Raw genomic sequence first — 18,549 nt, 5'->3', positions numbered from 1 at the left:
AAAAAAAACCTTAATAAAAGAATTAATAACTGAAAGATATGAAATATAATCCTTTTAATTCACACTAACTCTCTTTATGGGGTGAAATAAAAGAAATGAAAACTGATAACGCTTTATATTGACTTCAGCTCCTTACAGTTCAGCTTCAAAACTGAATTCGGTGTGTATAAAACATCAATAAAAGCGTTCAAGAGAAGATAATAAAAAAATAGAAAACTAATCGCATTACACATAAATAATATGAAAGATTCTTAGAGATAAAAGAAGACGACACCCAGTATAAAACATGATGCAATAATTAATTATGCCTAAGGTGCTTAAAAATGTTTAAAAATATACAATTTCCATCTAGGTTCCTGCAAGGTCATCACTATGTTGGTACAACGATAGTTTTATGTATATTGATTGCGTTTATAATAAAAAGAGCTATATTAAAACAGACCTTGACATCATTTAGCTCAGACATGTATTTTAACCCCTTCAGTGCCACGCCCTTTCCCCCTCCTGTGCCGGGCGTTGCATTAGTGGGTGGGATTCATGACAAGATAGTCTCGTCATGGGCACAGCGCGACCGTGCTCCATGACGAGACTATCTCGTCATGGGCACAGAAGAGGTTAAGGCAGCGATATGCGATCTATTACCTTGTGCAAGCAAAACTGGCTTTAGGTAATAACTTCTAAAACTTGAAAAAAAAACACAAAACAGTATAAAGTACATAGTGCTTTGCTTGCTCTGGCCATCACATCGGCAAGGGGTTGAATCTGAGTGGCAAGTTTTCATATTAGGGTAACTAGGTGGTGAACAATTCCCAATCTAAGTCTGACTATTACAAAACAGTGCATTAGATTAAAAGTGTAAATTAAATAATCTTGACAGCCCTCCTTTAATGTAAGTGAGAAATAAAACTTGACAGTTGATTTCCTTCTCTCACAATCCAACCGGGCTTCCCTTTTGTAAATCAGGAAAGTTTCTCTGATAGACAGTTTTGTAAGTGATGTTACCGATAGAGGGTTAGTCTGAACAGGAATCTTAACTAATTTGCTGTACAAAGAATTCATATAAATTATCCAGGGAATCGCCAGTACATTGTCCAGGGACATACAATTTAAAATAATTAACTTGGTAAAACTAGTATCATCTTTGGACCATATGGAACGCCAGAGCAACAAGGGGCGGAGTGTAACTAGATCTGTGAGGTACTGTAGCTCTACTTCTCTATGAATAATCTTGGAAGAGGCTGAGGTAGGCAGACTGGGTAGGCATTTGAGGATACTATTTTCCTCTGTCTGAAGCACCTTACTATTATGGTGACCCCACACACCAGCCCCATATTTTGCAATCGATGAAACCCTTGCCCTATAGATTGCTATCATCTTCTTGATTGGCCTGGAGCCCAACTTGGCTGACAATCTAAAAATTTCAGGAGTACATCTGGTCGTTTTGCCCCTAACATTAGTGACTTCACTGGACCATGAGCCGTTACCTGAAAAAGTGATACCCAGATAGCAAAAGGTATCAACAGTAACCACCGGCATCTTATCCATAAAGAATGTTCTACATTGCTTATCCCTTGACCCACAAATCATTGTGTAGGTTTTGTTTTTATTAACAATCAAATTTCTGGCAGCAATAAAATCCCCAAAGGTGTTCACTAAACACTGTAGCCCCACCGGAGTCCTGGCCAACAAGAAAGCATCATCTGCATACAAAAGCCCTGGTGTAGGGCACCCAGCAACTTGGGGAGCGTCAGCTTGCACTGCCTGTAAGGTCTGGTCCACCCCATTAATAAACAAAGAAAATAGTAAAGGGGCAATGTAGCGCACAGGAAACAACAGTTGAAACGCGTAGTCTTTTATGTTTCTTTATTCAATTAGTCTCCAATAAGCGAACCCGCAGGAAGCAGCAAGCTCAACAGCATAACAGGTAGAGAAATGAAGTGACTAAGATTCTAGAATACAGAGGGAAGGAATACATTGACAGAGAAGAGAGACCTAACAGAATTTTACACATCTTTCCCTTATAGAAAGAACAAATTATTATTATTTTTTTTTAAACAAATCAACAAAAAGAATCTTCAATACCTAAGATATTAAACATATGAACACAGTATCATCATTTTTTTTTTAAAATCAAGACATGACAAAATCCTTAAAGTGAGCAGGTAGCTTACAAATTCTCCTAGAAGCTAACGCAGGTTTAAAACAAGGAGAACTATATGAAGAACAGGGGTTGCTAGTACCATTCTGAGAAAGAGAAGTAGACGTGTTATTAGTTTCATGTTGAGAAGGAGCAGAGGACGTGTTATTAGTTTCATGTTGAGAAGGGAAAACTGGGGATTCAAACAAAATGTAATCATCAGAATCAGAAGTAACAACAGTTTTAGTATGAATCATGGCTTGTTCTTCTGAAATGGGAACAAGTCTGCTCTTGTTCCACCATCTTCCAGCCTCAAGAAGACAAGAACTCAAACCAACCTTCCGAATTTGTAAGGAGATGTAAAGGAAGATTCTCCTTTTTTGATACTAAAAGGTTTTTTAATCAAAACCCATGATTCAGGAATAAACTCTTTGATTTGAGAATGTTTGCGAACGTCAAAATGAGACTTCTGCTTGTTTTGTGCTAAAGTAACGTAAAGTTTTACGTTTTAAATTATTTTTTCTTGAATCATTGAGTCCGTCAGAAAATGAAGAATATCTTTCCAACCATGAAGGTAAGAGTAAAGTATGACATTTTCTCCCTCTCAATAACTCAAAGGGAGTGAAACCAGTTGTCGAGTGAGGTGAAACATGATAAGAATTGACTTTTTCCTTAAGAAAAAGTTTAACGTCTAAACCAGAAGAAAGAGCAGTTTGAATTCCTTCTTTAAGAAAGCGATTAGCTCTTTCAACAAGACCATTTGCTGCCGGACTATACAATCAGGAACATTTATAGAGCGCGCTACTCACTCGCGAGGGTCTCAAGGCGCTGAGGGGGGGTGCCACTACTGCTCGAAGAGCCAGGTCTTGAGGTGCCTCCTGAAGGAGAGATGGTCCTGGGTCAGACGTAGGTGGGTGGGGAGGGAGTTCCACGTCTTGGCCGCCAGGTAGGAGAAAGATCTTCCTCCGGTGGTGGTTCTGCGAATCCGTGGGACGGTGGCGAGGGCGAGGCTGGCGGAGCGGAGCTGGCGGGTAGGTGTGTAGAACGTGAGGCGGGTTTTGAGGTATTCGGGGCCCATGTCGTGAAGAGCCTTGTGTGCATGGGTGAGGAGTCTGAAGGTGATCCTCTTGCTGACGGGGAGCCAGTGCAGGTCTCTCAGGTGTGCAGAGATGTGGCTGTGTTTGGGAATGTCCAGGATGAGTCGTGCAGATGTGTTCTGTATGCAGAGTTTTTTCTGTAGTTTGGCAGGGGTTCCCGGCGTAGAGGGTGTTCCCGTAGTCCAGTCAGCTGGTGACGAGGGCTTGGTTCCAGTGGGGATCCATCGGAAGATCTTTCGGAGCATGCGGAGGGCAGAGGGTGTTGAAGCAGGAAGAAGTAACGGCGTTGACTTGCTTGGTCATCGTGAGGGAGGAGTCAAGGATGAACCCCAGGTTGCGTGTGTGGTCCGTGGGCTTGGGGGGGGTGCCCAGAGCAGGGGGCCACCAGGAGTCATCCCAGGCGGAGGGGGATGGTCCAAAGATGAGGACTTCCGTCTTGCCTGAGTTCAGCTTCAGACGGCTGAGCTTCATCCATTCTGCGACGTCTTTCATTCCTTCCTGGAAGCTGGCTCTGGCGGTGGCGGGGTCATTGGTGAGGGAAAGGATCAGTTGGGTGTCGTCGGTGTAGGAGATGATGTTGAAGTTGAGTTTGCGTGCAATGGCTGCGAGGGGGCTCATGTAGACATTGAAGAGGGTAGGGCTGAGCGAGGATCCTTGGGGTACGCCGCAGATGATCTTGGTGGGCGTTGCGCGGAAGGGTGGGAGGCGGACTCTCTGAGTTCTGTCGGAGAGGAAGGAGGTGAGCCATTCCAGGGCCTTTCCTTGGATCCCGGCGCGGTGGAGTCGGGTTGACAGGGTGCGGTGGCAGACGGTGTCGAATGCGGCCGACAGGTCGAGGAGGATGAGGGCGGCTGTTTTGCCGTTGTCCAGCAGGGTCCTGATGTCGTCGGTGGCTGCGATGAGGGCGGTCTCGGTGCTGTGGTTCGCTCGAAATCCAGACTGCAAAAGCTACTTGAATATGTTTGATATCCATGGAGCTCATGGCATTTGAAACAAAATGGGTTCCATTGTCTGTGACTAATTCCTTGGGCGGACCTTCAAATGAAATGACAGACTTGAGAAATTGAAAAACAGAGTGAGTTGAAGCTGACTCCACGAAAGAAAAATAGATCCATTTAGAAAAATAGTCAATCAAAACCAATAAAAACTTTGAAGAACTCGGTAAGAGGTAGAATGGACCAGCAAAATCTAAAGCAATTTTTGACCAGGGACTGTCTGGGAGAGGAACTGGACGCAGGGGATTCTGAGTAGTTCTCCAATGTTTGTCCGAGATTACACATTGAGGACAAACATCTATAAAAGAGGATACTTGAGTATTTAGAGAAGGCCACCAATAATTTTCTCTGATTTTTTTTCAAGTGGCAGTGACCCCAACGTGACCTGCATGTGCGATAGAAATGATTCTATTCCTAAGAGATGAAGGAGGGATAAAACACCCATTTCTAGTATAAATGTCATTTTCCAATGATAATTCTGAAGCAACCTGAGCATAGGATTTTAAATCATTGGGAACATTGCGAATGGGAGGCCACCCTTTGACAATGGAATTACCAATTTTTTTGAGAATTTGATCAGTGGAAGAGGCTTCAACCCAATCTTTTTCAGAAATAGTACCATTAGATATGGAAGAAGCATCAATTGATGCCACTACACAATCAAACTCATCAATATTATCATCAACTTGTGGTAAAGGAAGGCGAGATAGGCAATCAGCTCTGAAATTTTTTCTGCCTTGTATATATTTAATGGTGAAATTCTATTCTTGCAACTTAGAAAGAATACGTACAAGACGAGCAGAGGCTTTGCCAAGTCCATCACCTTGTAAAAGGTAGACAAGAGGTTTGTGGTCAGTAAAAATAGAAAAAGGACAACCCCAGAGATAGGTCTTAAATTTGGAAACAGCCCAAACACAGGCTAATGCCTCCCTCTCAATTGTACTGTACCTCGATTCAGCAGTAGACAAAGATCTAGATGCAAAAGCAACTGTATGATCTTTACCAAAACTTTGTTGACCAAAAACATGAATATAAGGACTAAGAGCAGGAGCATTGACGGCTAACTTTTTGATGTTGATAAAAGCTGTAGTGACATCATCGGACCAAACAAATGCAGAACCTTTTTTAGAAGATATCTCAGTGGTTGTATACATGAGGAATAATCTGATACAAAACAAGCGTAATATTCGCAGAGACCTAGATACAATCTCAGCGCATCTTTGTCAGATGGAGGTGGAGCTTTAATGATGGCTTCCACATTGCTAAATTTCGGATTGATGCCTTCGGGTGTGATGCTATGACCTAAGTAATCAATTTGTTCAGCTAAAATTTTGCATTTATCAGGCTGAACAGTAATACCTCTTGCAGACAAAATGGAAAAAACTTTGTTTAAAGTATCTAAGTGTGATTCTTTAGACTCAGTGAAAACAGGAATATCATCCTGAAAGGCCTGTACATTTTCAACATCTTTAAATAAGACGTCCATAACTTTTTGGATTACTGAGGCAGCTGAGGCTAAGCCGAAAGGTAGTCTCAAGTATTTATACGCACCGAAAGGAGTAACAAAGGTGGTGAGCTCTTGAGAATCAACATGTTGAGGTAATTCAGTTTCCGATCTCATTCGTATTTAGCCACCATTTTGTGTCTTTCTGCCATTTTGTGTTGCCCTCACTCAGGCGGCACGGTGAACGAAGAGTTGTTTTCCTCATCCTACTGCAACGTGTCAAATAACCTCCTGCCTCTGTTTATAGCTGGTGTCAGGGTCCGGCCGACTCCACTAATCCTCGTCTGGTCTGACTGATCCCTGTTTCAACTATCCGTTGATTCGCACCATTCTTTCCTGACTATATCTTATCCTCATTTCCCGGGCTACCGCCCCACGGTGAATTTATTTCCTCGTGTCCCGTTACCATCACTCATCCCCTCACCCCCTCCTTGCTCACTATCCCTCCCTTCTCCTCACAGGCTGTATTTTTCCGAACGCATCGGAAAGCCCGGTCGGGCTGCCTCGGAACTCCCTTCGGTTTTCATCACAGACCTGGTCGCAACTAACGGACCACTTTTGACCTCTCCCCTTGATTCACCTTTACCCTGGTAAGACCTAGTCCGCCGGTCTCCCCCTATCTATACATTCAGGTACTTCCTCACCCTCTCCTAACCCTCCTTTTCCCCTGCAGGCTCAATTTCCGCCCACACGGAATTGCAACATCCTTCGAGCCCCGGTCTGAGACAATTTCTGACGGGCCGATTTTTCCATTCAGTGTCTCGCCTAATTCTGGTAAGCCTTAGCCCGACTCTCTTCCACTTGCACCCTGCGCTCCCGCACTCCTCCCTCGCCTTGACTCTCCCTCTCCCCCACAGGCTCTAATTCCCGCCTACACCTCTTTCCACGCATTCCGGACTTCAACACTAACAATACCTAGTGTTGGTTTTGACGCGGCTGCGCATCACACACTAGCCTTATTGTTTCATCTTCTTCCCGTTCCGGGCACTGTAAGTCTCCTCCACCTTGATGAATTTATTCTCTGCACCACCCTTTTGACACTTCTCTCTTCTCGCATATTACTTTCTTAATCTACTCTCCCTTCGCCTTCTTTTACTCTTCCTATGCTCTCTTCCTAACTTTGCATATTGTTATTTTTCTCCCCGTCCCCACTAGGCTACCTCCCAGGCAATTAATTGTCATTCTTTTGTCCTGAAGAGATCCCACTACTCGTTAAGGGATCGAAACGTCGTCGACAACCATTTCTAAACTCCAGTGTATTGCAAATTGAAATGTCGGAGTATGAAATGTTTTACTGACTTTTTGTTAACAAATTACCTTTGAGCACCAAAAAGTCACCTCTTAAATCACTTGCCTGGGTACCGGAAATCGGCTGATTTCCTATTACCCTGCCACCAACTCACTCACTGTTTTACTTTTCTCACTATTTACTGTAATTTTCTAGTTATTTCTGCATTGTTTTCAAACATAAAACCCAATTTTTCATTGTACTAATTGTGGCACTTTAATCTACTCGAATTGAATGGGACCACTGTTCCTTTATAATTATATCTTATCCTCTGGCCTTCGCTATTCTTTACTCGTATTCTCTCATTTCACAACTGTCCTCTAGGCCATACAAATGTGTCCTGCCACCTGCAAGTCGACTTATAAACACTAACTTGTGGGGAAGAGTGACAAACACAGTTGGGAGAGGGGCTTATTTGAGTTACTTAATATCTTGCTTTCACATTCTGCTCATTGGTTGACCCTGTATGCATTGGGAGTGTTCTTTGTGAATCTATATGTTATAAAAGATTGTGAGCCACAAAGTAAAGTGGCAGTCTCCTGAGAACATACCGAGTGTACTTCTGGGACAACTGTACTTAGCTGCAGCTAATAAACCTTATCTTCTACGCCTAACAGAGTGTCCCGTGTCTCTTTTCGACAAAGCAGGTGAACTCAGGAGATTAAGGCGTACCCTGCGCCCCCAGGCCCCTAAAGCCTTGGTTCTTCAATTGGCGCCCGAACGTGGGCCGGCTTCAGAGGTAGCAGTTCTTGCCTGAGGATCGTGAGGAGCCCTGCAGGAAAATTCTGGAGGAATCGCGAACCACGTCAAGCGACCCCTGTATGTCGAAGTGGTCCGAAGGTCTTTTGCAACGCGGTTTCTCCTTTCTGATGGCTGCTGATGACTGCTGCCCTGACTGCCGCCCTGCTTTGGTCCCTTTGATGATGTTTGGTATCGCGAGACATTAGACGGGCCACTGTTGGCGTAAGAAGACACTTAGTTAAGTATTGGTGGGTAGCTCCCACTATTTTTGTTTTGATTTGGGTCTTTGATTCGGCTATTGCAAAAGCCGAAGCCGAGGGGTGAGTACGTTTGTGCTGTATTATTTGATCTAACCCCTTGATGTTTGTGAACAGTCCAGTGAAATAACGATGCCTGGTCTGAATAAGTTTAGGAAGTTCTGTTGCCTTGGTTGTAATAGGGATTCCCGGCTGGAGGACTCTTGTCCAATTCCTCCAGTTGGAACTCCCACCTATGAGCTTTATTCAAAACATGGTGTCGGCCCCATTGCCTTTAATAAGGCATGGATCCGATACACGAAGAATGATGGCGTTCTACAGTGGCCACTAAATGGTAGTTTTGAGCCTGACATATTAGACAATTTGGAAGCGATATTGTTCAAAAGACAAGCCCGGCCGGCAATGTTTGACTCTTTCCGCCTCTGGTGTAAGGAAGTCAAACAGAAAGAAATTAAGCAGGCAAAACGAGATAAGAAAGCACAAAATATGACGATTATACAGGCTGCCCAGCAGTTTAAAGATAACGAGATTGATAATGCAACGGAAATCTCAGAGAGACAGCATCGTATGGCAATAGATAGATGCTATCCGGTGTTGCCTAATTCCCCTTCTGATAAAGGTAAGGATCTGGAGGAAGACCCTTTGATGTCTCACCTATTGAGATTGCCTCTGCCCTATGTACAAGGTGCTAATGCACCTCCGTTGTTACAACCTGTTCAGCTACCTGTTATTCCCCCACCTGTTCCGGTTTTTCCACATCTGCCTCTTCCGGTATTGCCACCCCCAGCTCTCGTGCAACCGATTCCTTTGTCTCCATCTCCTGAACCTCAATCTTCTTTGCCTTCGGCTCCCCTTATAACTGCCAGTTCCTCTCCTGTATCGCCTAATACCTTGTCCCTGTCCTTATGTCTAATTCTCCTACTGTGCGCAAACGAATATCTGGTTTCTTGTCCCCTTTCTTTGAGACTCTGAACATGTCTCCGGCTTTCTCTCGAAGACAGTCTCGTAGTCAACTTCCAGGTTCCGACGAACGGGTGGTACTGGACTCCCTCGCTCGCAAATGGATTGAGAAGGGTCCCCAGTATAGTGTGAAAGATATCATGGCCACCTTTCATCAGTGGGAGGCGCCCACCCAGAGATATGCATTTAATGTTATGTGTGACACTCTCGCTAAAGAATGGGAGGATATGGATTTGGGTTTACTTCCCCAGGGTTTGTTGGATGTTCAGGCTAATTTCGATAAAGGACTCATTGTGGGTTCTAAGGTTGAGGACGCCGTAAGGACACTTGTTACTTTTAGGTCCTTATTTTATACACAAACTTTTCTTGATTCTGACCCTGCTGTTCGGCAGACATTGAAACATTACCCGATGAGAGAGGTTCCTCCGATATGGAGGGAAGAAGTTGCGCAAGCAGGTAATAATCCAGCTGTCCCCGCTCACTTCCAGCGTATATGGGTACATGTGCCCTGGAAGAGATCTGATGTTTTGGCCCTCAAACAATCTTTACCGGATCCCCGTATAAACCCTGCTGGGTACTATAAAGAATTGTCTCAAACTGTTGATGCCTGCATTATGAACTTAGCGGATATTGACATGCTGATGGGAAATGTAGTCCCACAAGCATTATGGGCTCGGATTCGTAGAGAGGATCACGCTCAAGAATTGGGTGGTACATGGAATGCTATAACTGCCTCGGATAGAGCACAAGTGGGTGGTGCTAAGCCTGATGTTTTGATCACAGAACTCCCTGGTAAGATTATTGCTTTAATGAAAACAATGATGCCCGCCTTACGAGTTAATTGGGATAAATTAGCCGCTTGTAAACAGAAGAAAGATGAGAGTGTCTCCGATTTCTTCACTCGTTTAGAGGAAACGTTTATTGATCACAGTGGTCAGGATATGACTACGGAGGGTGGACAGCGATTATTTGTAGATAAATTCGTATTCAATTTGCTCCCCGAGTTGTCACATAAATTAAAAGACTCTGAAAGTTCATGGGCTGTTTCTTCTTCTGCTCAGATATTGGCTACTGCTCAATATTACAAAAACAGGGACAAAGAGGAAAAAGACAAGCAAGAGAAAAAGACTAAAGAATAAAAAACGAAGGTTCTTCTACAACAAGCTTATCCTCCTCGCTCTGCTCAGCGCCAGTTTCAACAGCCTCCCCAGTTTCAGAGGGTGTTTCAAAAACCTGAGCCCTATATTCCGCGGCCTTTGTTAGGTCCCAACCAATGCGCCTATTGTAGGGAGGAAGGTCATTTTAAGAATAGCTGCCCGGTTTTATTGCAGCGTAATGGAGGACTATCTACTCCACGAGGTCGTGGTGGTTCCCAGTTAGCGCCCAGGGGTAGAAGTCGAGGTATGTCGCCCCAGACACAGCGTTCCCTTCCACCTCCACATTCTATGAACTACTTTGATCAGCAAAATACGAAGTCTACACAGTATTACAATGATGATTACTATGTTGAAGGTGCGAATGACGGTCTTCACGCTAACTAGGACAGCCATGGACAAAGTAAGGGAGTTGTATCGATTCCAGTAGATCAGAATGGGCCTTATGTTAATGTCACTACAATGGGTGTTTCAGAGCCATTTCTTTTAGATACTGGTGCTATTAGTAAAGTTCTATTATTCACTCTAAACTCCCAGGGGCACCTTTGTCTGGCTTAACAAACATATCAGTAGGATTTTCTGGCGCCCCAGTTCATAGCCCGGTCTCTTGTCCTCTGCCCATTTCATTTGGTTCTTATGATTTGGAAGCTCCGCTTCTTCTAATGAATGGTTGCGGCGAAAATCTGTTGGGTTTGGATTTATTGAAAAGATTGCATGCAACGATATATTGTTCTCCTTCTGGTGTACATCTCGTTTTGGGGCAGAAACTGACTTCCCCAATGTATTTGTCTAAAGATCAATTTCCACCTGAATTGCTCTCTCTCCCTGCAACACTTTGGGCTACGGGTCCAAATGATGTTGGTTGTCTTGAGATCCCACCCTATGTTGTTACCCTCAAGCCCAATGCTAAATTGCCACGCGTCCCTCAATACAAAATTCCCAATGAAGGTGAAAGAGCACTTTTTGCTATTATTTATGATTTGGTTCAGAAAGGTGTGGTCGAGGAGACATGGGGAAATGTATGCAATAGTCCTGTTCTTCCGTTTTTTAAACAAACTGATCCTTCTCAGCCTCCTGTTTATCGCTTTGTTATTGATCTCCCGGAGGTTAATAAAATTGTTGTACCGCAGTTTCCTGTTGTTCCAGATATCACTGCCCTGTTAACTATGATACCTGCCTCGGCAGCTTGGTTTTCTGTTATCGATCTGAAAAATGCTTTCTTCAGCATCCCCATTGCTAAAGAGAGTAGGGATATTTTTGGCTTCTCTTTAGGAGGCCGAAGTTTCCGGTTCAAGCGCGCACCCCAAGGCTATTGTGAAAGTCCCTCCATCTATAGCCAAGCTCTGAAGTGCGAGCTTGATGCTTTTCCTTTGCCGCCAGGTGCTACCCTTATTCAGTATGTGGATGATTTATTGATTGCTGCTGATTCAGAGGATATTTGCAAAAACGTGACTGTTGCACTATTGCGTCACTTGTCTGACCTTCACCATAAGGTTTCACCTTCTAAATTACAATATGCCCGTCAAGAGGTTACCTATTTAGGTCATCTCTTGTCGAAGGAGGGAAGGCGACTGACCCCAGAACGTATTCAAGCAATTGCACAAATGTCTGTGCCATCCACACAAAGAGAAGTGCGTGCCTTTCTGGGCATTACCTCTTATTGTAGACAATGGATTCCAAATGTTTCTTTGTTGGCTAAACCTTTGTTGGCACTCACTTTAAAAGACACACCCCAACCCCTCCCTTGGACTGATGAATGTCAGAAGAGTTTTTCGGATTTACGTGCTGCCCTGTGCTCTGCCCCTGTGTTGGGTACTCCGGAATACAGTAAGCCCTTCACGCTCTATGTCCATGAAAGAGAGGGTTGTGCGTTGTCAGTCTTAACACAGCGATTTGGAGACAAGCAGCGGCCATGCGCCTACTTTTCGGCTACATTAGATCCAGTAGCCAAGGCATTACCTAGTTGTCTTAAAGATACAGCAGCAGCAGCAATTTCTATTCGTCAATCTGCTGGAGTGGTGCTTGATAACACTCTTATTGTCATGGTACCACATGCAGTGGATACCTTGCTAAATAGGACAAAAACGCAGCATCTTACGAGTGCTCGCTTGTCTGGGTATGAGCTGACGCTCTTGGCTAGTCATGTGCACATCAAACGATGTAACACTTTAAATCCAGCCACATTGTTACCTCTTCCAGAAGAGAAAGGTATTGAGGAACAACATGATTGTTTTCTCCGTACTGAGGAGGAGACGAAAGGTAGGATTGATTTGAAAGATACTCCACTAATGGACCCGGATGGGATCCTAAGGGTGGATGGTTCTTGTTTTAAACTCCCTAATGGTGAAACAACTTCAGCTTATGCTGTTACCACCTTGCATACAATCGTGGAGACAGCACGCATCAGACATAATTCAGCTCAGGCGGCTGAACTGATAGCTTTGACCAGAGCATGTGTGTTATCTAAGGGGAACAGAGTGAATGTATATACCGACAGCCAGTATGCGTTTGGTGTGGCACATAGCTTTGGCCGTTTGTGGAAGGAAAGAGGATTCTTTACCTCCCACGGTGCCAAAATACAGCATGGCCAGTTGGTAACTGATCTTCTTGAGTCACTTGCTTTGCCTACCCAGATAGCAATCATAAAGTGTAGTGCACATAAGAGGATTACTGATGATGTTGGTCGTGGGAATGCTTTTGCGGATGAGGTAGCGAAAGAAACAGCCAGAGATGCTATGAGTCGCATGTATGTTGCGGGCCCTGCTAATTGGGTCAAGGAAAAAGGAATGTGTGAGGATACAATAGAAAGTGTGAGATCGATTCAAGGAGAGGCTACAGAGAAAGTGTTGACTAAGTGGAAAGAGAGTACAGGAATGTTAGACGCGATGGGATGTTGGATAGAATTGTCAGAACATCAGCGTTGGCTGTTACCAGATGCCTATGTACTGCCTGTAGTTGCTATGGCACATGGTCCAGCCCACATCAGTGCGAAAGGAATATGTAAGCTTCTGGCTCCAGTGTGGCTGAACGAAGGGATTCCAAAATGTGCAGATAATTTAGTGAAGCATTGTATCGTTTGCTTGATGCATAATCCAGGAAAGGGAACCCCAACTCCAGCAGGTCATTTTGCTCCCCCAACATATCCTTTTGAGGTGTTACAAATTGATTATATTCACATGGAACGATGCAACAATCTCAAATATGTTTTGGTGGTGGTGTGTGTCTTCTCCAGATGGATAGAGGCCTACCCCCTGAAAGACAACACTGCTTTGTCCACTGCCAAAGTTCTTCTGAAAGAGTTCTTCCCTAGGTTTGGTTTGCCGCGCATTGTCTGGAGTGACAATGGAAGTGAATTTGTGGGTCAAATTATGAGAAAGGTGTGTGGCGGTCTTGGGATCGTCCAGAAATTCCATGCGGCGAACCATCCCCAATCAGCAGGTTTGGTAGAGTGCTATAATGGCACTCTCAAACTTAAGCTTGCAAAGGTACAGGCTAGCACGGGACTTGCCTGGCCCGATGACTTACCTTTGGCTCTCCTATCCACTAGAACAGCTGTACATTCTCGTTTGGGACTCAGCCCATACGAGGTTGTTTTTGGGCGCCCGGCTAATGTTTGGAGAGTCCCTCGGCCTAAAAAGTATTCTGACATACAGTATCCAATGCTGATTGATTATTTGCATGACCTCACCACTAAATTATGTGTTCTCCACCAAGAGGTTCGAGACGCTTTACCAGAGGCCTCCACAGACCCAGGTCATTCTATCCAACCGGGAGACTGGGTCTGTGTGAAAATCTTTCAAAGGACAAGGAATTTGGAGCCTCGTTGGAGGGCGCCTCGGCAGGTTCTTTTGGTCACGCGTACAGCAGTGAAGGTCGAAGGGAAAAAGAACTGGATCCATGGCGTGCACTGCAAAAAGGTGCCCTTGCCCTTGTCTTTTGACCAGTGGGTCCGTAAGGGTGTAGGTGATTTTGAAGGTGAAAGGGTCCCTCGGTTTGTACCTTTCAGTAGTGCACACCTAGATGGAGCTCGGTCTGAAAAAGAAGATGACGACGTTTTACAAGAAGCAGTACCGCCACATCTTCGATTGAACACTACAGATCCACAGACACTATTTCAGGACCAAACTGTGCTGAACAGAACTCAATATAATTTAAGACCTAGACTAGTCAAGGACACCTGAAATTTTCATCTCTTTCGTGACACGTATCATCTGCCCAGGTTGCAGGGTCACGGTAGGACTCTTGGTTTGTGACCTGTATAGTGGCTAGGCCCCCAGGACTTGCAGTGTCATAGGACGGCTAACGATCACAGACAAATGAGTAAGGAAGATTGCCGTGAGCAACAATTTTAGAGGATGGATGTCAAATTGCAGAAGAATAACAAGAAGGAAGAGATGAAAAAGAAATATTGTAAATTAGTGTACAGTCAATGTGGCATAACATTCTGTGTTCTTATGTTTTCCAGTATCTTATTGGCTTGTATAGGTTGGATTGTTCATATTACGCAGCACAAATCTGTTCCTACTTCTATCTCTTTGCCTTTTCATTCTACTATCTCTCCACACCAATTATATACGCTTCCCCAACATGAACTAATCAGGAGAACAGAATATTTTAACAATTCATTTGTCCAGTTATTGCACCAACACCAATTGGTAGTCAACACAGCTGACTGTTGGGTGTGTGGACTTATGCCTCATACCACCGAAAAAGGGATGCCATATTTAGCCCTTCCATTTTCCTATGAAGGTTCCGCTTGGGCCTATTTTGTAATGTTCTCAAATGCATATCAGAACCGATTTAGGCGTCCAGCTGGTTCATATGGTAATGGACAAGATTTTAGTCATAGTTCTCTGATAAAAGGAATAGTGGCTATGGCTAGAATTGTGGAGAATGGTAAGATTCCAGTTGATGACAAACGGGCATACGACGCTTGGAACGTGACTCGTTACGCCACAAGCCTTACAGATAGGAGTAGACAGGGAAAATTCCCACCAATTTGGACTGTGCCTCATCGAGGTAACTTTTGTTTACAAATAAATGGCCAGACTACTGACACTGGACAAGGAAAGAGTGTTTGTTCCCATACATACATTCACACATCTCAGAATTCACCACCGTTAGTGCCATCCCAGGGCACGTATTTTGTCTGCCGCGATAGAGCCTACACGTGGCTACCGACGGATTTTTCAGGAACATGCTATATAGCCTTTCTTCTCCCCCCTACATATACTGCTCCTTCGGGACATCACAGAAACAGATATGGCAGAGGGATTATTGATTCTAAAGACACGGCAGGACAAGAGGGAGGTGATTTCCTTAAAGGATTTCTTCCTTTTTGGGGCCCAATGGCCAACAGTAGAAACATGAGACAATTGGTTCGTGTTGTTGAGACTACCATAGATGTCACTGTGGAAGCCTTGAGCAATCTCACAGCTGAACTTCAGGCGGATCGTCTCATGACATTGCAGAACCGGATTGCGTTGGATGTGATTCTTGCAGATCATGGTGGAGTTTGTAAATTGATTGGATCTAGCTGTTGCATTTATATACCTGACGACGCCCCTACGGTATACCAAGCCATCTCCAAATTACATGTGATCTCTGAGTCGATTCATCAGGACGAAGGAGATTGGTCTTTGTTGGAATGGTTTTGGGGATTACTGTCCAAATGGGGATGGAAGGTGTTAACATTCCTTGGAGTGATTTTGGCCATAATTTTTTCCTGTTGTCTCAGTATGCAGTGTGGGCCCGCCATCTGTAGTCTTTGTGCCACTATGTGTGTCCCAAGGCCTGTGCCACGGAAGACGGAGAGCATTAAAATGATGCTGCAGTAACAGCTTGATGACCTCATGGCCATTGACGTCGACTCAGATTAAAATGAGTCTGTGTGTCTTGCCTGAGTAATGGCAAAAGGAGGGTCTGAGGTAATTCAGTTTCCGATATCGTTCGTATTTAGCCACCATTTTGTGTCTTTCTGCCATTTTGTGTTGCCCTCACTCAGGCGGCATGGTGAACGAAGAGTTGTTTTCCTCATCCTACTGCAACGTGTCAAATAACCTCCTGCCTCTGTTTATAGCTGGTGTCAGGGTCCGGCCGACTCCACTAATCCTCGTCTGGTCTGACTGATCCCTGTTTCAACTATCTGTTGGTTCGCACCATTCTTTCCTGACTTTATCTTATCCTCTGGCCTTCGCTATTCTGTCCTCTAGGCCATACAAATGTGTCCTGCCACCTGCAAGTCGACTTATAAACACTACCACTGATTAACTTGTGGGGAAGGGTGACAAACACAGTTGGGAGAGGGGCTTATTTGAGTTACTTAATATCTTGTTTTCACATTCTGCTCATTGGTTGACCGTGTATGCATTGGGAGTGTTCTTTGTGAATCTGTATGTTATAAAAGATTGTGCGCCACGAAGTAAAGTGGCAGTCTCCTGAGAACATACCGAGTGTACTTCTGGGACAACTGTACTTAGCTGCAGCTAATAAACCTTATCTTCTACTCCTAACGGAGCGTCTCGTGTCTCTGTTCGACAAAGCAGGTGAACTCAGGCGATTAAGGCGTACCCTGCGCTGCCAGGCCCCTAAAGTCTTAGTTCTTCAATGTAATTGTATTTGGTGATATGCTGAATGTAATTCGATTGTAGAGAAGTACTTTGCATGACCAATGTTTGAAAGCATTTGTTGGATGTGAGGTAGAGGATGACAGTCAACTATAATGTTGTAGTTCAATGATCTTAAGTCCAGGCAAAGATCAAGATTTCCATTTTTTTTCTTTGCGAGAACAATGGGAGAAACCCATTCAGAGGAATCAGTAGTTGCGATAATGCCCTGTGCGGAAAGATTCTGCAACTGTTTTTTAAGATCATTTCTGACAATGATAGGAACAGGTCTAACTTTGTGGGTAACAGGTGTAGCATTATTCTTGAGTCTAATGACATGCTCAAATCCCTTTATGTTACCAATTTTGTCAGTAAAGACAGAAGGAAACTTTTTTTTTAGGGTATCAATAGTACACAAATCTCCAACATTAGTATCGATTGCCAGTATTGGAAGATCTCCTAAAACGATAGGATTTTTATGACCAGTTTTAAGAATAATACCTAATTTGGCTAAGTCCTTCCAACCTACTAGGTTTCTGCCTCTGACTGCAACATATACTTTAGTGTCAATAGATCTCCCAAGGATTTGTAAGGAACCAATGAAGTAACCCAGTAAATCAATGTCCTTTTCACCAAAAGCCTTTGGAGAGACGTCCGGAGCTTGAAGTGTGATGGAATAACCCCAGGTGTTATAAAAAGTGGAATCAGCTAACACAGTGATAGGGGCTCCTGAATCAGCCATGACTTGTAAAGGTTTATCATTAATAACGGCTTGGCAAAGGGGATGTTCACACTCAATAGAATCAAGAGATTCATCAATAGATAAAAGGAGATTTGAAAACGTATTGGTACAATCAGAGACATAAGATACGGAAGGTGAAAGAGATGAGTTTTGTAATTCAACATTGTGAATTTTGACTACTGGAAAAGAACGGCGAGATTTACAAAACTCTTGAAAATGACCAGTTTTCTTACATTTGCCACATTTTCTACTCAAGGCAGGACATGAAGGAAAATTTGCAATGTGATTTTTGTTACCACAGCGAAAGCAAAAAGTTTTTTTTAATTCTTTGTTCATTTTGATGGCAGAAACATTAGAAAACTCAGAATTTTCAGAAACATAGGAAATAGGAGAATGACCCTCTTGGCCTGACAATCCTTGTGAAGAGACAATAGAACGCTCAATACTTTTCCCTATATAAATAACTTCCGATAAGGAAGGATTACGACAAGTTAAGAGACGTTCTTGCATTTAAAAAAAAAAACAAATTGATCTCTAATGGAGATGTCAGTATAATTGTCAAATTCACAAGTAGAGGCAAGAACCCGAAGAGCAGCTACATATTCTTCAACAGATTCGTCGCTGGCTTGTTTCCTTTTAAAAAAGCTATGTCTCTCCAAAAGAACATTTGGTTCATCTGAAAACTGTTTCTTGAGCTTGCTTATAGCTTCAATGTACATATTCCAGGTGCCATCACCGGAGGGTCTAGGAAAAGGAGGTAAATTGTCAAAAATCTTCTGAGCAGCAACACCCAAATGGTTGTAAAGAAGAGTGTGTTTTCTTTCTGGAGAAAATTCCTTTCCATCAATAGCCAACAGATAATTTTCAAAAATATGAATCCATTGTTTCCATTCAATTTCCGGTTTGCCAGGTCTTTGTAAAAACGGAGGAAGATGTAACGCGCTATCTGAAGCAGACATGGCGATTCTCAGTAAAATAAGACTGTAATATTGTGAATCCTTGTTAATAGAAAATACAAATAAAATATTGTTGACTATATTTATGCTGCTGCTTTTAAATAAATCTCCTT

This window comes from Triturus cristatus, chromosome 2_2 (genome assembly GCF_964204655.1).
Source record: "Triturus cristatus chromosome 2_2, aTriCri1.1, whole genome shotgun sequence".
In the NCBI taxonomy this organism is placed as follows: Eukaryota; Metazoa; Chordata; class Amphibia; order Caudata; family Salamandridae; genus Triturus; species Triturus cristatus.
This window is presented reverse-complemented; position numbering follows the sequence as displayed.